Source organism: Salvelinus fontinalis, chromosome 33, assembly GCF_029448725.1.
Source record: "Salvelinus fontinalis isolate EN_2023a chromosome 33, ASM2944872v1, whole genome shotgun sequence".
NCBI classification, from domain to species: Eukaryota; Metazoa; Chordata; class Actinopteri; order Salmoniformes; family Salmonidae; genus Salvelinus; species Salvelinus fontinalis.
Genome location: NC_074697.1, coordinates 29188029 through 29214121, shown reverse-complemented (window position 1 = coordinate 29214121; position 26093 = coordinate 29188029). Strand labels below are relative to the sequence as shown.

Here is a 26093-nt window from a genome sequence, read left to right as displayed (position 1 = left end):
GCTTTCGACCTTCGTCTCTCCCGTGCCCGTACGGGAGTTGTAGCGATGAGACAAGGTAGTAATTACTAGCGATTGGATACCACGAAAATTGGGGAGAAAATGGGATAAAAAATAAATAATAATAATAATAAAAAAAATAATAATACGTATATGGCAATGGCATGCGGTTCATTGACAAGCAGATCCTATTGTCTTTAATGGTAGTCATGCATTTATGATAATTGCTTTCTAAGGGTCGCTATTGGGAAAGACAAAAATGTTGACAACACAAACAAGGCATTATCGTTTGCTAATCATGAACGTTTGATACAGTGCCTTCAGAAAGTATTCATAACCCCTTGACTTAATCAACATTATGTTACTGTTACAGCCTGAATTCAAAATTGATTAAATATTATTTTTTTTCTCACCCATCTACACACAATACCCCATCATAACATGTTTTTAGAAATGTTTGCGAATTTATTGAAAATGAAATACATTTACATAAGTATTCACACCTCTCAGTCAATACATGATAGAATTACCTTTGGCAGCGATTACAGCTGTAAGTCTTTCTGGTTAAGTCTCTAAAAGCTTTGCAAACCTGGATTGTACAATATTTGCACATTATTCTTTTAGAATTTCTTTAAGGTCTGTCAAGTTGGTTGTTGATCATTGCTAGACAGCTATTTTTAAGTCTTGCCATAGATTTTCAAGACAATTTAAGTAAAAACGGTAACTAGGCCACTCGGGAACATTCAATGTTGTCTTGGTAAACAACTGCAGTCTACGCAGTATTTGGACTTGTGTTTTAGGTTATTGTCCTGCTGAACGGTGAATTTGTCTCCCAGTGTCTGTTGGAAAGTAAATTGAGTGCCAAATAAAGTAACAGGGTTGACCGTAACAGGGTTGACAATTTATTTTTTAAATCAGCCATAAATCCCCGTGTGAGAGGGGGAGTGGAAGCTTGTTGTGTGCAACAGGGACTGGCAATTGAATGCATGCTTCACAAAGAAAAGTGTTAAAACATTTCTAGCCTGTCTATCTGTGGTTAACAGGGTTGACGTTTTATGCTCGACCTGCTCAGTTTTTCACCACAAAACACCAGAAAATTGCCAAAAATAGTAGAACTAGCTCACCTGCTTTGACTTCATGATTTGACTATTAGATGTTCAATGTTTCTTTTAGAATTTACATTTTTTAAAGGAACAGTTTCACCATATTTAAACGAGAATTAATTTCACATAACAGGGTTGACCTTAAATTAAGGGACATACATAAATGAATCACTAATCACATGAAATAAATAATAATCTTCAGAAATGACTTTGTCAAAGCAGCAAAATAACTAGGGCTTTACAATGATGGTTATTATTAAGTGGGTTAAAATCTTCCTAGAAGAGAGACAGGGTTGAATTTTGGCACTTTAGCAGGCCTTTATTCATATAAAAGAAAATCAGATTTATTGATTTTCCCATGTGGTCTATTTTAAAGGGCACTTCATTTGATATAACAGGCTTTTAAAACAATTTATACTTAAAAGGGACAAAAATAAATAAATAAATTGTGGAATGGCCCAAATACTGATGATGCCTTTGTAATCCCTTAGTAAATCAAAGTGTAAAATATGGAGATGGAAGCATAACACGTATACTGGAGTTTCATTTCCTGTGTTAGATTGGGTTGCTGTGTGACAGAAGTGACACGATTTGTCCTCGTAGTGCCTGGCTGCCTTAGATCTATGACGGGTTGGAGGGAATTGACAGGGGTAGCACTTATAGTTAGGAGTTATAAAATAGACCATGTTGCTTTTCATATAGGGGCATCATTACACCAAAATCTGCTTTTTCAAAACTGTTAATAGCTTTTGTCCATATAAATAGCTGTTTTCACATATTTTGTTGACAGCAATTCAGTTGTCACTAGTTGAAGGCTTCAAATATTATCGTATATTCTTAAACATCGGGGTGTATAACCAATAGATGTCAAAAAACACACAGATTACTCACACAATGGAGGCCATTTTGGGGAATGTGTAGGCCCCTACCTAACTACGGATTCATGAATTAATCCTCATTATCTGAATGACATGCATGTCTCAAACACACTAGGGAAGTAGTTGGCAGAGCAATTTGCTAAAAAGTGTGTAAAATAACAGCCAATTTTCATTTGCTGCCAAAAACTATCACATGGATATCCTATTAAATGTGTTTATTTGTAGAAATATAGTTGTCCAAACAATTTCTGCAAACAAACACATTTAAACCAATAATAGGTTTTGGCTGAGCCATATCTCTTTGGATTGTGACTATACCAGTGAGTTTTTTTCAATGGAATCATTTCCAAACACTATTAGAGGATAAACACAGACTGGACACACTGAAAGTTAATAGTCAATGTTAAGGTCAGCTTAGCAGAGTGAATCAATTTGAACTGTTTTCGTTTTCTTCTCTGAAAGGTGTATTCCATCACAATATCCATAATTTAGTCAACGCTGATGTTACAGAGTACTTGTTTGAATCATTTTTCATGTGTCAGTGCCTTACCCCACGCCCACAACACAACTCCTGAGTTGACAACCTCCTGAGGTGATAAACCTTGTCTGTCATCATTCATGTAAATGGACACTCAGTCAGAGATACTGTCCAATACAAAAGGAAAGGAAATACAGTACAATTTAAATACATTCCAAAAAGTCATAAAGAACAAGAGGATCAAACAACAAACATATTTGTCACCCATTGGTTATTTCACTGTACTAAGAAGAGAGCTTATGCTTGTATAGTATATCATAGGGAGAATGACTGCAGCTGGTGTATTGCATGTGCACTTGATTGACCCTACAGATTTATGCCCCATTATGATGCATTAGCGTGGTGATTACGTTCTAATGTATGGTAAATGCTGTTCCTACAACTTGCATTCTGTAATGGACCCAGGATTCCATTGTACTTTTGTTTGTCAGTGAAACTATCCTCTAATATTAAGCTTTGTTTTGGAGCTATGTTTCCATAGACAATGATATGTACATAAAGAAGGATGTGGCCAATTTATTGAGGTTTGTAAGGCTCAATGACTGCTTGCACTAAATGACAAAAATGTGTATCTAATATGCAGTTGTGTTGGATGAAAAATGAACATGGTATTTACCAGGGTGGTTTATAATTATGCATAACATAAAAGAAGCCACTTTCCTCTTGGATACACCTTAAACAGGGCTGCCAACGCCCTAGTAGATTACCTGGTGAAAACAGACAAACTACTAATTTAAATAAATTGCCTCGTTTGAATTGCTTAACTTGCACAAGGGAACAGGAAGGAAATAATGAAAAGATGACACAATATTAAAAGCTGCACAGGGGAGGACTTTTCTATCCCTGTCTTAGGGTCCTGTATCATCACAGTTTTCCGCTCAGTGCTCTCCCTGGATTTGGGCGATCGGTTCCCTCTTTGTCTCAGTGGTGGTTTTGTGTTGTGCAGTGCAGCTGAGCAGCTGGGTAATGTGCTTGGTAGGCGCTGTAGCTACTGTCAATATTCCAGAGCTTGGGGTTAGACACAGCAGCTCAGTGCTAGCTAAACAAGCATGGTGCTGCGGATAGATACAAAATAAAGAAAGGAAATGGCTGCCTCCACAGAAGAAACATATCCTAGTGAATATGCTAAACTAAAATGTTCCCCATCTCATGTATCTGTTGTTTTGAAATCTTGAATGGCTGAAATGTATTAACCTTGGCAGAGCACATTTCAGCAGAAAGACTTGGCATGCCGTGTTGTTGGATCTCCTAGACAGAGCAGTTGGCTCTCCTGAGGCAGAGCGGTTGGCTCTCCTGAGGCAGAGCGGTTGGCTCTCCTGAGGCAGAGCGGTTGGCTCTCCTGAGGCAGAGCGGTTGGCTCTCCTGAGGCAGAGCGGTTGGCTCTCCTGAGGCAGAGCGGTTGGCTCTCCTGAGGCAGAGCGGTTGGCTCTCCTGAGGCAGAGCGGTTGGCTCTCCTGAGACAGAGCGGTTGGCTCTCCTGAGACAGAGCGGTTGGCTCTCCTGAGACAGAGCGGTTGGCTCTCCTGAGGCAGAGCGGTTGGCTCTCCTGAGGCAGAGCGTTTGGCTCTCCTGAGACAGAGCGGTTGGCTCTCCTGAGGCAGAGCGGTTGGCTCTCCTGAGGCAGAGCGTTTGGCTCTCCTGAGACAGAGCGGTTGGCTCTCCTGAGACAGAGCGGTTGGCTCTCCTGAGGCAGAGCGGTTGGCTCTCCTGAGGCAGAGCGTTTGGCTCTCCTGAGACAGAGCGGTTGGCTCTCCTGAGACAGAGCGGTTGGCTCTCCAGAGACACGCCTGTGTGAAGAGTTTCCAGATCAAGACATATGTGGTGGATTCTGACACCTGCCATATTGATACTGCAATTACTCAGGAACCAGTAACAGATGCATTCATTATAAACACATGCCACAAAATTCCTAAATCAAATAAAGTAAATGTAATACATATGCAAATGAGGAGTATAAACATGACACGGTGAAACAGCATAATAGACACCCTGGTCTGTGTGTAGGACATAAAGCCTCCTCATTGTGCTGCAAAACAAGAGGACCTATCAATTATTCAGGACCTCTCTGATGGCTGCCCATTTAAAGTCGCTTGCTTTAGTCTGGCTGGACACATTCTTTCTGCTTCATTCCTATATGTTCTGACTGACTTAAAATGGCAGCAAAATGCATGTGACCGCTGAGTAGGACTCTGTCTTTGCTGCCCTAATGGTTAATTTATACATTACACTACTCTGCCTATATCGGGTATGCTTCATGTATCCCTAAAACCAAATGGAACACGAAAACGAATGTGAAGGGGGAAAAGAATATGGACGATTATTACTGCAATATGTAAATAATAAAGTGAAGTGTTGCCTCAATTGGTGCCACGGTGCGAGCATAAGACGGGGGATTCAAGGGGCATAGGATGGAGTGCTCATATATAATAACATTACATTTACATTTAATAATAATGTAAGTTATTCCGTCTACCCCATGAAGGAAACATATTCTTCAGACTGCACAGAAGTCTGCCTCTCCTCCTCCCTGTCCTTTCATCTGTGATCATGAAAGCGTTTTGCTGCTAGCTAGCCAGGGTCAGGCCAGAGAAGATGTAATCATCCCTAGGATTTGAGGATCCCTAGGATCATCCCTAGGACCCCTGCATGTGGATGTTTATTGTCATTGTAAAACTTTAACGTAGACTTCTAAGGCATTTAATAAAGCACCGCTGGACAACTCGTGAAGAGAAAGTGCTTGAGATATAAAGTTGAAGTCGTAAGTTTACATACACCTTAGGCAAATACATTTAAACTAAGTTTTTCACAATTTCTGACATTTAATACTAGTAAAAATCCCCTGTCTTAGGTCAGTTAGGATCACCACTTTATTTGAAGAATGTGAAATGTCAGAATAACAGTAGAGAGAATTATTTATTTCAGCATTTATGTCACATTTATCACATTCCCAGTTGGTCATAAGTTTACATGCACTCAATTAGTATTTGGTAGCATTGCCTTTAAATTGTTTAACTTGGGTCAAATGTTTCGGGTAGCCTTCCACAAGCTTCCCACAATACGTTGGGTGAATTTTGGCCAATTCCTCCTGACAGAGCTGGTGTAACTGAGCCAGGCTTGTAGGCCTCCTTGCTTGCACACACTTTTTCAGTTCTGCCCACAGCTTTTCTATGGGACTGAGGTCAGGGCTTTGTGATGGCCACTCCAATACCTTGACTTTGTTGTCCTTAAGCCATTTTGCCATAACTTTGAATGTATGCTTGGGGTCATTGTCCATTTGAAAGACCCATTTGCGACCAAGCTTTAACTTTCTGACTGATGTCTGAGATGTTGCTTCAATATATTCACATAATTTTCCTGCCTCATGATGCCATCTATTTTGTGAAATGCACCAGTCGCTGCTGCAGCAAAGCACCCCCACAACATGATGCTGCCATCCCCTGTGCTTCATGGTTGGGATGGTGTTCTTCGGCTTGCAAGCATCCCCCTTTTTCCTCCAAACATAACAATGGTAATTATGGCCAAACAGTTCTATTTTTGTTTCATCAGACCAGAGGACATTTCTCCAAAAAGTCAGATCTTTGTCCCCATGTGCAGTTGCAAACCGTAGTCTGTCTTTTTTGTGACGGTTTTGGAGCAGTGGCTTCTTCCTTGCTGAGCGGCCTTTTATGTCGACTCGCTTTACTGTGGATATAGATACTTTTGTACCTGTTTCCTCCAGCATCTTCATAAGGTCCTTTGCTGTTGTTCTGGGATTCATTTGCACTTTTCGCACCAAAGTACGCTCATCTCTAGGAGACAGAACGCGTCTCCTTCCTGAGCGGTATGACGGATGCGTAATCCCATGGTGTTTATACTTGCGTACTATTGTTTGTATAGAACGTGGTACCTTCAGGATTTTGGAAATTGCTCCCAAGGATGAACCAGACTTGTGAAGGTGTACAATTTTTTTTCTGAGGTCTTGGCTGATTTCTTTTGATTTTCCCATGATGTCATGCAAAGAGGCAATGAGTTTGAAAGTAGGCCTTGAAATACATCCACAGGTACTCCTCCAATTGACTCAAATTATGTCAATTAGCCCATCAGAAGCTTCTAAACCATGACATAATTTCTGGAATTTTCCAAGTTGTTTAAAGGCAGCTTAGTGTATGTAAACTTCTGACTTACTGTAATTGTGATACAGTGAATTATAAGTGAAATAATCTGTCTGTAAACAATTGTTGGAAGAATTACTTGTCTCATGCACAAAGTAGATGTCCTAACCGACTTGCCAAAACTATAGTTTGTTACCAAGACATTTGTGGAGTGGTTGAAAAATGAGTTTTAATGACTCCAACCTATGTGTATGTAAACTTCCGACTTCAAGTGTATTTGGGTATTTGTTAGCACTCAGGTAGCCGCCTCCATTTGATGTGCAAATTTAATCATCCACAGCCTTTACACGTACTTAAATTACTGTACCTGCCTGTGATAGTCTATCATACATAGTCCATTCAATCTATGATGTGATACTAACTACTGGTTGTGGTGCACAAACATTTCAAGTAACAATTTTTTTTATCTAGCACACAGCTTTTGTGAAATGCCTTCCTCTCCATCTGGTAAGGCCTGTATTGTGAAGTAACTACAGGTTGTAAGAATTTCACAAGCACTTTATCACTTTAAAAAAATATATGCTCATATGATTATAGGCGTAATAAACTTGCCTGGGATCATATGTAGAGAAATAAGTCCCTTGATGCTGACAACCAGTATGCCATTCTATGCTCGACTGACTGCCGCTGAGCATTTTTTAAATCCTGTTTGTCGTAGAATAGCTTTAGGAAAATATGCAGTCATCGGGAGGGCTAAAGAAACAAATTGAGGCGGTCCACTCACTTTGAACAGAGAAGTTACCCAAAGACATGGATCAATATTGCCTCTAATCACTTTGCTACTGTGACTCTATCTGACTGCTTAAATCCTTTCCCAAAAGACCAAGGTGAGGAAGGAGCCCAGTGTTTCACACACATTTCCCCACGGGGCAAGCATTCAGCGGCATTATTGGTAGTTGCTACTACATCATTGATGTACATTTACAGAGAAATCTCAACAAAAAAATGCATCAAAGCTGGAATGCAAATTGTGTTTAACAGAGAGCATCCAATCTGAAACTGTGTCTGATCCCTCCTTGTCTGTGTCTGAATTTGAGCCAGTTTTCTACAGCAGGAAAATAATCCTGCAGCAACATGAAATGTGAATTATTATGTGGATTATAATAATGGACATTTTAAAGTGGAAATTACAAATGTTTTAAGCCTTTTTAAACCTTGAATACACTCCACATTTGCATTTCCTGCTGTGCAGATCCTACATCTGTATGCACCAATGATGTACAGTGCCTTCAGAAAGTATTCACAACCCTTGACTTTTTCCACATTTTGTTGTGTTATGGACAGATTTTATTGGATTAAATTGAGATTTTGTGTCACTGGCTTACACACAATACCCAATAATGTCAAAGTGGAATTATGTTTTTAGAAATGGTTAGAAATGAATAAAAAATATACACTGGAGCTTACCAAGACAACATTGACTGTTCCTGAGTGGCGTAGTTACAGTTTTGACTTAAATCAGCTAGAAAATCTATGGCAAGACTCGCTGTCTAGCAATGATCAACAACCAACTTGACAGAGCTTGAAGAATTGTAAAAATAATAACGTGCAAATATTGCACAATCCAGGTGTGCAAAGCGCTTAAGAGATTTACCGAGAAAGACTCACAGCTGTAATCGCTGCCAAAGGTGATTCTAATATGTATTGAGTGTGAATACTTATGTAAACAATATATTTCTGTATTACATTTTTTAATATATTTGTACAAAATTCTGAAAACATGTTTTGACTTTCTCATTATGGGGTATTGTGTGTAGATGGGCGAGATTTTTTTTTAGAATCCATTTTGAATTTAGGCTTTAACACAACAAAATGTACAAGTCAAAGGGTATGAATACTTTCTGAAGGCACTGTATATAAACCCTGGATTGCTAATACTATTTATTGGCCATTGAGAGGCTTTGAAGCCACCGGTCGGCCATATTGGCACTTCTCCCCAGTAGGAGAAGTTCTCCATAGGAATACATTTAATTTGACAGTAGTTCAATTAAAGGACAACATTACATGTATTAAGTATTTATTGGTTGTAGTGGGGACAGTAACATCAGTAATAGAAAAATAAAATAGTACTTTAAGGAAAATATTTGTATATATATAATTTTTTTTAGCTCACTTGATATAGTTTTAAAGTATGCATTAGGGTGTCTGTAATGTAGTACATGTGTGGCAAAAACAAATGTAGATATTAATAAATGCTTTTCTATAGCGTCCCAGAAATGTTTTACAATGGTGGGGAAGTGCCAAGATGGAGGCTCGGTGGCTTCAACACAGCGCCGCCAATTAGTCAAATAGTGTACATTTAAATCATTGATATGCACTTCCCTTGACAACCAAAACAGTTTTCTGCTAAAAGTTGTCATGGTAATATGTGCAGGATTCCTGTATTGGTCATTAGCCATGCACCAGTGGCCATGTTCAGATGTGCATCTCACGCTGAAACAGTCTGCTTGTAGAGCAGAACCTGACTTAAGCATCTGGATAGCAGGTTGATTAAATTCCCCCTGTACTCATGTCACCTCGTGTCCTCTCCTTTCAACAAATAAATTGGAGTGAACTGACCTGTCGTCAGATATGCTTGGCAGGTTTCAAGTGTTTTAAGCTTGAGAAACCAAGCATGTTAACTTCAATTAATCATATTAATGCTGTACTGTAAGTGACATCCTCTCAGTGGTTTACTGCACCATCCCCAGCTGTTGCTCAGTCTCCTCCACAGTACCCATGTTTCACTGTGTGGTGAACAACACTACCCTTTGACCCACAGCCAAACTCACTTAGATTGCCTCATAATAGGAAGGTCCAACATGGGACATCTGTTGACTATTGTGGCACTCAAAGTAAAGATTGCCTGAAACTTCTGAGTGGAATGGAGTACTTGTGTCGGACTGTGAGGAAGAATCAAATCTGTGAGGTTACCGATAGTGGGGGCAAACTCTGGGGAATAAGCTCAGCTTACTATCATATACGCCATGTAGCGTACTCTCTAGGAAGCCAGTGAAGTGTAAGGTTGAAGTCAGGCTATTCCAGTCTACATGCACGGGTACATTGAGACTCTTTACAAATGCATCGGAGCAGCTTGATGGTGTGGGACTAGCAGTTCTCCAATTTCAATGTTAAGCATGCCAAGAGAAGTCAGATTGGATACTGTCAAATGTGCTTAGTAATTCTAACCCATTACTATTGGTTATACACTCAGTGGCCAGTTTATTAGGTTCACCACCCTGATCGTGAAAATGGTTCGCTCCTACAAACACGTGGCCGTGGCTTTCCATTATAAAGCAGGCAGACAGGCATCGAGGCATTCAGTTACTGTTCGATTGAACATTAGAATGGGCAAAACAAGTGACCTAAGCGACTTTGAGAGTGGTATGATCATCGGTGTCAGGCGTTCCAGTTCCTCAGAAGCAACTGGCCTCCTGGACTTTTCATGCACAACAGTGTCTAGGGTTTACCGAGAATGGTGCAACAAACAAAAAGCATCCAGTCAGCGGCAGTCCTGTTGGCAAAAACAGCTCGTTGATGAGAGAGGTCAAAGGAGAATGGCAAGAATCGTACAAGCTAACAGGCGGGCCACAGAGGCAAATAACGACACAGTACAACAGTGGTGTGGAGAACAGTGTCTTGGAATGCATAACTCGTCGGTCCTTGTCACGGATGGGCTATTGCAGCAGATGACCACACCGGGTTCCATTCCCATCAATTAAAAACAAGACTGGACAATTGAGGAGTGGATAAACATCGCCTCCTCTGACGAATCCGGTTCCTGCCAGGATTTGGAGTAAGCAGCATGAGTCCATGGCCCCATCCTCCTGCCTGGTGTCAGCGGTACGGGCTGGTTGCGATGGTGTAATGGTGTAACACATTTTACACACACTGTAGGCACTTACAAAGGAGACAAACGTGAACTGACACTAAGGGTATGTAAGGTCTAATATTTGTGAACTTTATGTTGTTTTTTTCCATTGAATGCTCTGTCAATGCTGTATGGGAGAAAAGGGGTGATAATTCGTTTTTCACCAGGGAAAAGGAGAGTAATGCCGCTCCTGAGGAGTCTGTTTGGGACCTAGGTTCGCAAGGATCATTTGTAGAGAAATTGTTATTTAAAGTGTTGGTTTAGATCGCTGATATGTGTCTGAAATACGTGTTATGTGTACCTGTTCCAACGTGCATCTCTAACCAGTGGAGTATACCCAAAATCCTCTTGGATTTTACGGGCAGTTGTTGAATTGATTGAAGTCATCGGTGCAAAGGAGGATCACTTACGTCGCGATGAGCTCAATCTTTGTTCCGTGTTGTTTTTGTTGCCACGCCGATATTTCTTTACTTTTTTTAAGGCTGTGGAAGTTTGTTTTTTTGTTGGAGTTTTATGACTTTGAGTTTTGGCTCTTATCACCGTGTCATGGATGGATCAGATTTCTTTCGGATTTGGGTGAACGGATGAACGGACAATTATTGGGTGTTTTAGTTACGGACTCATTGTGAAAAGTTATGGACTCATTGTTTTTGTTGTCTGGGCCTGAATGTTGTACAAAAAAATTTAGAGTTTGTACTATAATATTTCTGGGTGATTATTTTTGATCCAATTACATACTTAAGGAGTACTAAGAAATTCTAAAGCTTCAGTTTCTCTGTAACTTAGTTATTTTCAGTTTTCTATAGTTTGAAAGTGTTTTATGAAGATGTTATTGCTGTGAAACAGGGTGAACGTTACAATAGTGTGGGGAATGTTTTCCTGTCACACGTTATGTCCCTTGATACCAATTGAGCAAAGTTTGAACGCCACACCTTGTAGAAACCATTCCCCAAAGAATTCAGGCTGTTCTGTGGCAAAGGGGTTCCGACCCTGTACTAGATGAGTGTACCTAATAAACTGGCCCCTGAGTGTATATTTCCTCACTATCCAAATCACATAGGGATAACAGTTGTTAAAATCTGAGAAAATATGCATGTCAAGTCACATAAAGTACGAGAATGAAACAGCTTGTCAAGTCTTTCACTTTCCATCAAGTGCAGAGGCTCTGGTGCAAACACATTATAACCCCCAAAACATCCACATCTGTTCTGGATACTTGACATAACCCATTTCCGTAACGTTCGTTCTCCTCCTCGTCTGAGGAGGAGCAAGGATCGGACCAATATGCAGCGAGGTATGAAGACATAATGATTTATTTAAAGAAAAAACGAACACGAAAAACACTTGAGGAATTACAAAACAACAAAACGACGTAAACAGACCTGTACATGAGAACTTACAGACAACGAAGAACGCACGAACAGGAACAAACTCACAAACGAAACAGTCCCGTGTGGCATAAACACTAACACAGGAACAATCACCCACAAACAAACGGTGTGAACAGCCTACCTTAATATGGTTCTCAATCAGAGGAAACGTAAAACACCTGCCCCTGATTGAGAACCATATCAGGCTAATTAACAATGAACCTAAACATAGAAACACGTAACATAGAATGCCCACCCAGCTCACGTCCTGACCATACTAAACAAAGACAAAATAAAGGAAATAAGGTCAGGAACGTGACAATTTCATTCTGATGAAGCACTTATTTTTCCATCACTGTTGGAGGGAATCTCTGAAGGCTTGATAAAGAGTAAAATACATGTTCTATAGCTGCCCTCCTGTATTATTTGATCACGAGAAACAATGAGCATATTTGAGGCCCACTTTAACATTTCATAAAGGCCCACTGTACCCTCCTGGAGGTGACTTGTTCCACTTCACACTCTCTGGTACATATGTTTACCGCTGTTGAAATGTACATGGAGGACTTAGACTGAGGCTCCCTACTGAGATGCTCCATCCTTTCTGAGCGAGATGGATCTGTAAGACCTCAGTGTAGTGTTATCTCCCAGCTATATCAATAATACATTCACAGATAAGTGTGCTTGAGTGCATAGGATCAGGAGGGATGATACTACTGGATGAATTCTTATAAACAGGATGCTCACTTGTACTCTATGTTACTTAAAAACAATGGATAATATGGTGTACTGTAGAAAGCCTCAGCTGCATCTACGGAACATGTACAGTGGTAGTAAGACTTTAAACTCTGCCCAAGTTTTCAACCTTTTTGTAACGATCGTCACGGGCTGAAGGAGAGGAGGACCAAAGTGCAGTTTGGTACGTATCCATAATACTTTTAATCAATATGAATACACGAACAAAACGACCAACGAAACGAACAGTTCTGACAGGTGCAACAAACACTAACCAGAAAATAACCACCCACAAACAAACGTGGGAAAACAGGCTACCTAAGTATGGCTCTCAATCAGAGACAACGATAGCCAGCTGCCTCTGATTGAGAACCATACCAGGCCAAACATATAGAAATAGAAAACCTAGACCTACAACATAGAATACCCACCCACATCACACCCTGACCAAACTAAAAATAGAAACATACAAAGCAATCTTCGGTCAGGGCGTGACACTTTTATACAATCTGAGCTATGAAAGAAAACAAAATGTATTGTACATTTTTTTTTGCTTTTTTTGGCACTTAAACCGACACATCTGTTTCAATAACATCTTAGGGAATTTTGTTGGGGGTTGAAGTGAAATGGAATTTGAAATGACTGTCAAGTGCATGAAAGCTACTACCCAATTAAACTCAGAGAACTGCAACATCTTCAAAGTTAGTTTTTCACTGTAAGATTTAAGCAGTGATTTCAATTTTACTCAGACAAATTAGACCACATGGGCACTTAGGGGACTCATTCTAGTTTCCAATGCGTCTTGAACTGTATTATTAATTCTCAGTGGCAGGGGGTTAGCGCTGAGGGTGCTGGGGATCTGTTTTTGTTTTTTACTTTGTTTTGGGGAAGGTACTTGCATTATATATGAGCCACATAAACCATGTTGTGCCAATAATTACAGTAATGGTGAATTTTTATGCGACTATTTTTATGTCTATCTCATATTTATGTCACATGTTGTGTAGCTAGCTTTGTCAAATGTGAAGCTAGAGGAGTTTAACTGAGAGAGATTCAATTGTGAGCTGGGGAAAAAAGAAACCATATTAGTTTGGATTGCGAACTTGTAGACAGGTAATACAGCTGCTAAAGAACCCTCCTGATCCTGTGCCATTTTGGGAGCTAGTGTTTGGGAGGAAAACAAGCAGATAAAGGGGAAATCAGATTGGCGCTAGCTCTACTTTCTACTTTTAAGATTAGCTGCCTTTATTCCTGCTTTGGTGTATTGCTAATTATCAGATCGGAGTGAGCAGACTCTGATCTCCTCTGTGTTCATCCTTCTTCTTGTCTTGACAGACACAAAACCAATGTGTTTTGAAAAAATTCTATAAATATAGAAGTGCAGGACTTCAAATTACACAAACCATGAATATTCTAGAGCAGCAACAGACTTTTTTTTGCCTTTTCAATGAGGATAGGAAATGATAAGCTGTTGTATTTTCCCAGCAGCAGCACCCAGCTTGTCTTAGGTTGGTTGGTGTTGTGCATATGATTTAGTCTTGAGCAGTAGCACAGGCTGTCAGTGTGACAGGTCTGACAGAGCACAGGAGCAGCTCTAACATTGTTTACACACAGAGACTCGGGGAGCAGAGCAGGGAGATTTATCTGGCTTCATTAGCAAGGAGGGTTCGTCGATAGTCTCTGCCCTTGTTTACAGAAGTTGTCACATTCATTTGGCAATGCTGGGGCTATGATGGAGGCTCTGTGTTAGAGTACAGTGTTCAGTAAAAGAGTACTATGAAGGATTACTGTGGAGGGGAACATCTTTAAATAGCATGTCCTTATGTAGAGACACTGAAAGTCATTTCTTTCCCACTCAACCAGTCTGGTCGTCTGTGAGCTGCCTGGGACTCAACATTCTGTTTCATTGATACCTGCCAGGGGATTAACCAGGGATGGTGTCAACTGAAGCTTTTTTCACCCCTTCAGGATGGTATGTAACAGGATATGTTCGACACTATGTCAATGCTAATAGTTGTCTCACTAATCCAGGTAATCTCCATATATGAATTTGTGAACATGGGGCAATGTCTTTTTGCAACATAAAAAGCACAACAGCTTTTTATGAAGAAAACCCTAATTTAAATGTTGATAGGAAATCCATTCCTTTGTTAGTGTGTAAAATAAAACCCATGTTATGGAGTGCAGGTATACCATAGTCTGTAGAGTGTAAGACCAAAAACAAGATGGAGTTAAAAGTATAGGCTGCTATACTATAGGGACTGTATAATATTACACTTGATGAAATTATTAGAAAATAAATGGACGCAGGTTAAATTGTGTTGCATGTATTAGCCCTCCGTAACAAATAAATGTTCCTGGAAATAGAAGTGCCACGCCATATGATTATAAGGAGTCACTGAACCACAAAATCACTTAAGTATCATAGAGCATAGCTGCGTCCTCAAGTTAAAGCTCAATGGGCCAAGCAAGGGAGTCGTAAAAGCTTATCCTACCATCAGGAACTGCCCCAAACTGCCCCAATACAGTATTATATCTGCATTGAATATGAAAGTCTGATACAATTACTGTGATCAGAAAGCATGCTGATGCAACCGACCACACATCCAGACAACAATCCAGATTATAAAGCCTCAGAGGACATCACAGAAGACTGTTCTTTATGACAAAAAGTTCCCTCTTTCTGGGTGATCTCCTCTGATTCTTCTTATTGACACACGCGTTCATTCAATCGGGCCATGAAAATGAGAATTGTACAATAAATCAAATTTCATACCACTCTTCGTTTTGACCAATTTTGCATTTATGGTGTTTGGCACATTTCTGCTGAGTTGGTGGAATGTGATGTGAATATTAATATCAAACCAGGAGGCCCTACATTTCTTTGTGAGCGGGGACAATAAACCTCCATTTTGACCAATTCAGTAGCTATATTAGTTAGGGTTCATGCGGTGCAGTGGTATTTACTAGGAACAACTAAATATTCTACCTTGTGGTACTATTGCAGAAGCATAACAGAAGTATTTGGAGCATGTTTTCTCTGACATCTGTGCATGTAATCACAAGCACATGTACTTCTGGTGGTTTAACAATCCCCTGTAATGTCTTTCCGCTAATGATCCGAGAAAACCCAATTAAGGGCCTGCGATTTTGTTTGAAATGTCAAGATGCCTCAGATGCTTTTTTGTCCTATTGATCTGGCAAGAGCATCTCCCTGCAAATCACAATATGCCAGGTATTACTGTGATACTGGTAGAACTAACCACATCCTGCGTTTAACAGTCAAAGACCTGCCTGTGGAAAAGATTACACACATAATCTGTAGAAAATTACAAAAGCATCTTGTGGGAATTAGGTAAATGTGAAATATAATCCGCTCAAGCAATTTGTTCTTACATGAAAATGTAGCTTGATTTCTGCATTTTGTTACTCCTCACTTTGGCTGGGAAAATGGCTGTGTTTTTCTGTTGCTATGTACTGACCTAACATAATCGCAAGGTGTGCTTTTGCCGTAAATCCTTTTTGAAATCAGAAATGTTGGCTGGATTCACAACAAGTGTAGCTTTAATTTGGTGTCTTTCATGTGTGATTTCATGAAAGTTAGATTTTTATAGTAATTTATTTGAATTTGGCGCTCTGCATTTTTACTGGCTTTTGGCCAAGTGGGACGTTAGAGTCCCACATATCCCAGAGAAGTTAATTTACTGTAACGATTCATTAGATGATTTAAACAGCTGCTTCGGATTGTTTCAATGCTGGGCTGTTTGTGTTGGATGCAAGCTATGCCCTACTGGCAGAGGTATACAAGATTTTGGCAGAAATATCACTGATGCCTGCTTGAATCATTCTCTGGAGTCTTCCAAGGGCACCAAGGCCAGAAATGCAAAACCTACTCAAATTAAGAAGAGCAGGCATCATTCTCTGTGTGTGCCAAATCTGACACACACATATACACAAGTATAACACAATTTCGATTTAAACTCAATATAACCATAACTAAGAATCCAAATTGTCATTGAGATGCACTTTATAAAATTCCTTTCCTCCGTTAAGGGCTCTTAAAGGAGCACATTGGCCGTTAGCTTTAACTTGACCTTTAATGTCAAACTTTGGTCAAGGCTAATACAACAAGCTATTAACCAATCAAACTGCACCTACAAGCAATTTCAGATGAAAACATATTCTAGTCCCACCTCAAATAAAGATTGGGCTGACAACCACCATGCCCCTCTGAGATACATATTGGGACTCATTAGAGGGGAACTATAGTGGATTATCAGCACAACATCTACCCAAAATGGCTGCTTGGCCTCAGTAATCATTACTGGTCGGAGGTTGTTTGTCTTCCAGCTTACACCAAGCATTCTGTATGACATCAAACACTTAGCACTTTGTAAGTCGTCAGGAAGACATGATCGTGCCTGCCATGGAATAATGTAATTAACTTCAAATGAGAGGGACCGACTTTGAAACAGATTTCAAGTATCTAAACAGATTAATTTCAGTGGCATCCTCTCGAAATCCTGACAGATTGGGAGCATTAATGTTACTAACAACCTATTTGTTAGACGCAATACAAATTTGATAGAGGTCATATTATGTTGCAGAAAATCATTGAATACTTAATTTGATTGATGTCCTGCCTGTGTTTCTGATGCTGCGATGTCCCAACGTTAATCCAGTGGTGGAAAAAGTGCCCATACAGTGCATTCGGAAATTATACAGACCCCTTGACTTTTTCCACATGTTACGTTACAGCCTTATTCTAAAATTAATACAATTATTTATTTTTCTCATCGATCTACACACAATACCCCATAATGACAAAGGAAAATGTGGTTTTTAAAACTGTTTGTAAATGTATATATATATATATATATATAAACTTATTTACATTGGTATTCAGACCCTTTTCTATGAGACTCGAAATTGAGCTCAGGTGCATCCTGTTTCCATTGATCATTCTTGAGATATTTCTACAACTTGATTGGAGTCCACCTGTTGTAAAATCAATTGATTGGACATGATTTGGAAAGGCACACACCCATAAGGTTTCACAGTTGACAGTTCATGTCAGAACAAAAACCAAGCCATGAGGTTGAAGGAATTGTCTGTAGAGCTCCGAGACAGGATTGTGTTGTGGCACAGATCCGGGGAAGGTTAGAGTGGCATTCCTCAGTAAAAGGCACATGACAGCCTGCTTGGAGTTTGCCAAAAGGCACCTAAAGACTCTGACCACGAGAAACAAGATTCTCTGGTCTGATGAAACCAAGATTCAACTCTTTGGCCTGAATGCCAAACGTCACGTCTGGAGGAAAACTGGCACCATCCCTACGGTGAAGCATGGAGGTGGCAGTATCATGCTGTGGGGATGTTTTTCAGCGGCAGGGACTACGAGACTAGTCAGGATCAAGGACAGATGAACGGAGCAAAGTACAGAAAGACCCTTGATGAAGACCTCCTCCAGAGCGAAGGTTCACCTTCCAACAGGAAACCAACCCTAAGCACACAGCCAAGACAACGCAGGAGTGGCTACAAGTCTCTGAATGTCCTTGAGTTGCCCAGCCAGAGCCCAGAACTTGAACCTGATCGTGTGACAAGCCTGTAGCGTCATTCCTAAGAAGACTTGAGAGTCTTCTAAGAAGACCTAAGAGTCTGTAAACTTCATTCCTAAGAAGACCTAAGAGTCTGTAAACTTTGCCAAAGGTGCTTCAACACAGTACTGATTAAAGGGTCTGAATACTTATGTAAATGTGATATTTCAGTTTTACATTTTTAATACATTTGCAAACATTTCTAAAAAGCTGTTTTTGCTTTGTCATTACAGGCTATTGTGTGTAGATTCACGAGTGAAAAAAAAGATTTAATACATTTAGAATAAGGCTGTAAAGTTTTTTTTTAAATTGAAAAAGTGAAAAAAAGTGAAGGAGTACTTTCCGAATGCACTGTATGTCATACTTGAGTAAAAGTAAAGATACAGTACCTTAATAGGAAATGACTCAAGTGAAAGTCATCCAGTAAAATATTTCTTGATTAAAAATCTAAAAGTATTTGGTTTTAAATATGCTTAAGTACCAAAAGTAAATGTAATTGCTTAAATATACTTAATTATCAAAAGTAAAACTATAAATAATTTCAAATTCCTTATACTTAGCAAACCAGACAGTACAATTTAATTTAAAAATTTTTAATTTACGGATACCCATAGGCACACTCAGACATACTTTGTGTTTAGTGAGTCCGCTAGATCAGAGGCAGTAGAAATGACCAAGAACGTTATCTTGATAAGTGTGTGAATGGGCCATTTTCCTGTCCTGCTAAACATTCAAAATGTAATGAGTACTTTTGGGTGTCAGAGAAAATGTATGGAGTAAAAAGTACATTATTTTCATTTGGCATATAGTGAAGTAAAAGTTCTTAAAAATATAAATAGTAAATTACAGATACCCCAGAAAACTACTTAAGTTGTACTTTAAAGTATTTGTACTTTACACCACTGCATTAATTCAAAGTTCTGTACAGTAAGGTATTAAAGCCTGAACAAGTAGTAGCTGCCCCTTGGAAAAAGGTGTTATTGTTACATTGTGGTTAAGCTTGACTTTATCTTTGCTACAACTATCTGTCACTCTATACCATAATACCATTCCCACTGTTCCCTGATCAAATGGCTCATTGTGTCCAGTGCTGAGTCATCCTGACTTTGAGAGTGTCCTTTCAGGAGCTTGTTACAGCTGGAGCTGCTGCTTTATAGCTTGTCTTCATTTCAGGCAGTTAGGGGCAGGTGAGGAGGGAAACACCTGCTAAAATATGACATTCTCACTGTTATGTTTGTTCATTATATAATGACAAACCGGCGCGTAGGTTTAACTACTTTTAATGAACATATACTTCAGCTAGAAAACTCCATGTTTAGCCATGCAAGGCATTCTTTAACCATCTCCCGCACCCGCATAGCCTGCTGGATAACGTAGTCTAAATGTTATTAACACATAAGAACACATCTTCTTTCCTTTAAAAGAAAACTACTTTTCTATGTAACTACACATGTCACATCACATTTGTTTACTCAACCTGCATAACATGCAATTTTCAATAACACACATTTCTTTCCCCAAAAATTGTTTTCCTTAAAAAAAGTTATATATATTTTTTCAGCATAGGAGTAGGAGGACTAAGCCTATCCATGACGGAGAACAGGAACAGTGTCAATTTCTCTTACTTCACAGTATGTTGCTCGTCAACAGATTCCAATGCAGCCTCGCTCTCGCTGCTGACACTCGCTGCTGCGACTCGTTGCCCTCGCTCTTGCAAGCTAGCATCTTCGACTACTCACGTCACTTGACTTGTGGTAGAATGTTCAATTTTCGTGGCGGAAATTTGCAGAGTTACTCCTTTATTTTCTCTGTCTCGTCATAGCGACTACCAATCTGACACCAAAATCTGACCTTTTACCCCACTGAGGCAATTTAAGAATAATTCAATTCTGTGATGAATACACAGAATGTGCCTCACTTGGTTATTTAGAAATTGATTTGCCATATCATGAAAGACTATATGAGGCCAGGGTCCTATTTTACCTCATGGCAAGCTAAGGGGTTGTTCTGTCGATACCTGGATGGTGCAGTTTAGAGAGATGGAGAATATAGGCTCCCTACAGTGTGTAGGCTATGTACAGTATGTATTTGGTAAAAATATCTATAATTGATTTGGGCTTGAAAGCAGTTTTTTTGTCCTTAAATGAGATCGGCAGGATCTGACAGACTATCACCTGAGGCCTTTTAGTTTTACCTTCTTTAGGAAGAGACAATATCCCAGTGGATTAAAATCCACTGTCATCCCAACAGTTTGTCTGTTTTCTCTCTGCCAGAAACGGAAGCAGGAGCTACTGTGAGGCAGAATAACTAAGACAGGCCTTTATTGTATATGTAGATTTCCCAATTGTAGTATAGATGCCTTTCAGCAGGGTTTGTTTGGAGGAAGCATACCCATTTTTATGCAAATAAATGAATCATCAACATACAGCATATTTTACATTATTTACATTAAGCCTAAATCCTTTTTAAAGTTTTAAAAGTTGGCTTAAAGATTTCCTGATCAGGATAATAGACAGTGCAAAACTCAAATCACATCAAATGTTATTTGTCACGTGCCGAATACAACAGGTGTAGACTTTACCGTGTAATGGTTACTTACGAGCCCTTAACCAATAATGCAGTTCAAGATACTGAGTTAAGAAAATATTTACTAAATAAATAAAGTCAAAAAGAAAAAGTAATACAATAAAATAAAATAACAAATAACGAGATGTTATGTGGTCAGAGACCGAGACCGAGTGTGGTCAGTGAAGTGATGCTTCCTCATCTGTTCATATTCTGATCTGAACTGTCTGTCCCTGTTTCCACGACACTCCTATACATGGTTCAGAGTGGTTGATGGACAGAACGTAACAGTGTGAGACAAGTCCGCAGCACTCTTAGTAGGAGGGTTGGCAGATGAGGAGAAAAAAGGGAAAGGACTGCCTTTCTAACATCTGACTGTCTCAGTCCAAAGGAGAAGAAGCACAGTGATGGATAATTACTTGACAGAATCTGTCCATTGGCCAAACGTAGCCCACCATTGAAGGATTATTTATCTTTCTACTTCATAGGAGGGAACTGCGTGTAGAAAGAAGGTGAACATCTGAAGGATGAAAAAGGAATTGCTTTGATATAGTGAAGGAGACTAGGAGAGGGTGAATGGAGAGAAAGACAGACAGGAGGGCTTGTCTTTACCTGACCCTACAGGACTTATCAGTGTGAGCCAGGTGATGGGGTGGCTGAGAGACAGCGATAAAACAGGGAAATCTGTTGTTGAGCCCATTGTGGAAAATCCAAGGACATGTTAGAAAACAAAATGTCAACTTCATACACCAGTCAAGTACTGTACTTGTCACACCCCTGTAATGTTACACAGGATAAGTAAGCTGTAGATTAGAAGGCAGACTTGAAACAATGGCTGCCAGATGCAGATAATATAATAGATAATATGCATGAGGGTATGATTATGAATCACCCTCCGATTGTTTACTGTACTAATTGCTTGCTCAATAATGACAGATAAGGTCATTTGCGGGCACCCACAGTCAGTCTTCCATTGTTTCCTTGTAACCTTCTCTCCTATGTGATGCAAAGTCTCTAAGAATTGGAATTGGATTACAGAAGGTGGGACTGAACTTAACACTAACAAAAAGCGTCCATCATAAATACTTCATTGGATGAAATTATAGCTTGAGAGGACAACCCTCAAACCCCATTCTAAATACAAATAGATGGCAAACCTGAGTAGAGAATTCTGTTTTCATGCATGAGGGGCTCTGTGCAGACGAATGACAGTAATATGGTAATCTATGTAGCATTGCATGCAACCTCCTCTGCTGCCGGACTTGGGACATGTTATGTGCAGTAGGTGGTTTAAATTTTAGAGACAAGTGAGAAAACCGAAGACTTACGAACTTGGCAATACCTCTGAAGTTTTTTTATTGGTTTCTAGCAAATAAATGGTATCCTAAACTAGTCTTCAGCACAGGTGTACGTTCTCGTGGAGTCTGGTGATTTATCATAAGGGGAAATTTGCTACAGTTTGTGGGTATAAAGCCAATAAAGTTAATCACCTCTGTTCTCTTTTAAAAACGTCATCAGGAAAGAAGAAGAATCCGGTGTGTTTTGTAGCACAGGGATAGATAGATTCCAAAGCTCTTGTCAAAACATGATAAATGTTTCATAATGCCCCTCTTTACACTTTGTTCTTCGTCAGCTACAATAATGCAATGAAATATTCATGATGGGATACACAGCCATAGTCATTGTGTCTCCAACTCACTTTTCTCCCATATATTTCCTGCTGTTTGTGTTTCTTTCTTCCGTTGTCTTACAATCAGATCAGTGCTCATATCTCACCAAAGCTGCCAAGTTTAAAAGGAGTAGATATCAGCCAATTAAATGATGAATGTCTCATTGCTTATATTTGGGAGTTCTGTCTTTTTTTCTAAGAATATTGAGTGGCCAGATGAACAACCTCAAACAATGTGTTCAACCAGCCAGGGAAAGTTCCCATGGCTCTGAGCATCAACTTAGTTTAGCCTCAGTTACAATGTAACACTGTTTTAACCAGAGATGGTATCTTGTGTTCCCAGGCCTCTAGGTGTTTCTCTCTAATGCCAGTGGGTGTCGTTCTACTCTCAGAGCTGTGACTGACTGACTGCAAGAGAGACGGGATGCCTATACCCATGTGATATCTGCCATGGAGACCAGAGCTTGATATCTGGTGAGTAGCCCAGACTGTTTGCAACCCTCCCCACGCCTTCTTTTCCGAGCCACTGCGAATTGACTTGAACAGTTGCAGTCTGTTGTTCCCTTACCCGGGGAAACTTTTCACAGTGTGGAAGCGAGCTCTTTTGTTCAGGAGGGAGTGCATCATCACAGGCCTTCAGAGGCAGCCTTATGGAGATCACTGATAGTTGGGAAACAGCTGTTCCAGCTACAAAAAAAAACACACACACGAAAACAACAAACTTTTCCATCAAGGCCACCGGTGCATGACCAATTATTAAAATGGCCTGTTCTGCTACTTTGACAAAGCCCAAATAGACCAGGGCTCATTTTTTGCTAATAAACCCCAAATATAGGAGAGATGTGAAGGCAATTAAAACTGTCTAAATAATATGTAATATGAGCCTATTAATTAAAGCCGTAGTACACCAGAGGATCCAGTTGAATCATCTCTGCTGTGTCTTCAGAATGCAACCAGCCAGAGTCAGAGTGTGCTTCAAAGAGTTCTGCAATATGTACCTGTTTCCTCCATAACATCTGTCTTCTGACTGGAGTCGGGACCAGACATGTAGCCTGAAAATGTCACTGCACAGTAACTATTGCTTAAAGTAAATGATGATCCAATAGGTGTATGTGATGCCAGTAGTGTTGTCTGAGCTGAGGGCGTTGGTTAGGGAAGGGAAGGGAGAACTAGCTGGTGGCCATTCCCACGGGGGGCTGGTGGGGATGGTGGATTACGCTGTCTACTCTGTGACCCCCTGTGGTCAGAACTCCTCTGGTTTCTGTGGTCAGAGGGGACACACAATGCTTCTAACAAAGAAATATGATGTCTCCCACTTGTCCTCCCCTGCTCAAAGGGAATGAGAGGGCAATGCTAATTAGCCAGCTTGTGAGCTGAGCTGAGCTTAGCTAGTGCACACACCCCACCCTGTACACACACTCACACCCTGCCACACACACACACCCGCCCCTTCTGCTAACAAGCAACGTCTGCAATAGCCATGCTTTATGGATGCCTCTGCATATTTCCTTGCACCGTAGGACTTTTTGATGGGTTTGTGTCATAAGAAATGCTTCCATTTTTAACTAGGCATTGTCAAGGAATGTATGTTTTACTGAAATATCCTTTCATGTCAAATAAAAGTAATGACAATGTAATATATTTTTGTATGGGGATAGCTGAATTAAATATAAATAAGTTCATGTTTTTATACATTTGCTAGATTCCATGTAATCACTTTCAGGACAAATTGTATCTCAACTTATTTGCCTTGGATAATGAAATAAATAGTGTCTACTATGATTAGATCACTGGTTGAATATAAAAAATGACTTTTCTTTAATAATTAGTATAATATGTTTTTTGACTTGTCAATAAATTGTGGTTTAATCATTAGTAATGAAATGCTTTGAGCACAAGGCCACAGACAGTGGTGTCTACTGTATTGTATCTAATGTATTAATGTCTGTATGAAGCCATTCTGGTCCATTCATATTTGTTTAACATCTTTGTTTGCAGCTGTTCTTTTGTCTGCAGTTTAATAGTTGTCAGGGATGCTGCAGGTGATAATAACATGCATAACAGGTAGAGAACTACTCCCAGTTCATCTCTACTCACATTCATCTAAGAATACAGTCAGTGCTCTGTAAGCAGGTAGTAAATATGAGTGTTTAATCAAGAATCCGAGCAAAGCAGGACTATGGCAGAGGTTAAGTTGAGGTATCATCCCTCAAACACTCCCAATGCAAATGAAGCAGAAAGGATAAGACTCAGCGACCCAGTTCTCTCCTCCTCTCCTCTCCTCCTTTTCCTCCTCCCATCTCATGTTGTGTGGTCAGATCTCTCCCCTTCACAGTAATCTGAGCCTTTCCCTCTCTAGTTCCTGGAATACCAAGTATGAGAGGCTGAGCGAGGCTGAGCGAGATTGAGAGGCTGAGCGAGGCTGTGCGAGGCTAAGTTAAGCTGTAAAGGGGAGGCTCAAGGTGTAATCAGGGGGGTTCAGATCTGCCATGATGACAAGACACTCTTTTTTATCTCAAATTGCACCATATTCACTTACCAGTGCCCTATATGCTGCCATTTGGGACACATCCACACTCTGCTGGGCTCAATCCCTGTTATCTGTCCACTAATCATCCACCAAATTAAGACCATATGCCAGCCGTATCACACTGAATCTGAGGAATAGCAAATTAAATGGAGTCATTTCAGGAACATTCCTAGTGGTGAAGTGATTGGTTAGAATATGCCTCTATCTTAGGCGAGCTTTCAGGTAACATCAAATCACATGAAAAGCATAACACCAAACCAGACGCAATGGCTGTGTGACAGTGACACAGGGGGAGCTCAGTGGATTATAAGTTTGACCTCTTGCTGTTTCCTCTTACTCAGTCACAACTGCTTAATATCTGGTCATGGTGAACACATGCAGAACGTAACGGACTCACTGAAGCTGCCTTATCTGATCCACCACCGACTCATTTAGATGTTGGTGGGCTTTTTCAGATGCATTGGTGACTGTTTGTTTTGAATCATGTGGTTGTTGTCTTTCTACTCCTCTGAGATATCCGTGATTCATTCTTCCCCTCAGACACCAACAGGAACAGAGACGGTTCTCCAAACTCTTCTGAAGTCCCTGATCAAAGATATGGAGACATGTAATAGCCAGTTATGATAGATATCTCTGTAATCTCATTCAACCCCACTAATATAACTCCCGAACTCTGTAGGACAGATTTTTTACATTTCCTTTCAAAGTTTCATAATACTACATGTATGAATATGTATGTAAATGGTTATGAATTATGTTTTTAGATCTAATGGATATCGTTTCAGTAGTACTAAAGAGTCAACTGGCTAATATAACCAGAATGTTGCACTACTATCAAGGAACTGTGGTGAAACATTGCCTTATTGCATTGATGACACATGAAAAAGAGGTGGTTTTCCCAACACAAGATTTGTTATGTGTTCCTCAGTCAAGTTAATGGCACTTGTGGTATGCCAGCTTTGCATAAGAATGTATTTCACTATCCTCACTCTCATTGTTGAAAAGCTGCTATTACTTCTAAATGTTGTTGAATGGCCTGTTCAGTGTATTGGTGCTATGATCAATGAGATGGCCAATATCTCATCCAGGCAGTATTGGTGTCCAACTGTGTGA

At 39.9% G+C, this 26093-nt stretch overlaps 1 protein-coding gene across 7 annotated transcripts in view; it reads left to right on the top strand.

Moving 5' to 3' along the window:
- Positions 1-26093, top strand: part of LOC129831966 (leucine-rich repeat and fibronectin type III domain-containing protein 1-like) — a 138203-nt gene that overhangs the window by 84916 nt on the left and 27194 nt on the right. For 4 of the 7 annotated variants that reach the window (XM_055895649.1, XM_055895648.1, XM_055895647.1 and 1 more), the window contains one exon: positions 22794-22924. The gene's annotated coding sequence lies outside the window, so the exon portion shown is untranslated. Of the gene's footprint in view, positions 1-14485; positions 14595-22793; positions 22925-26093 lie in introns of all 7 variants that reach the window. The other 3 variants (XM_055895651.1, XM_055895650.1, XM_055895646.1) reach the window with 1 other exon arrangement.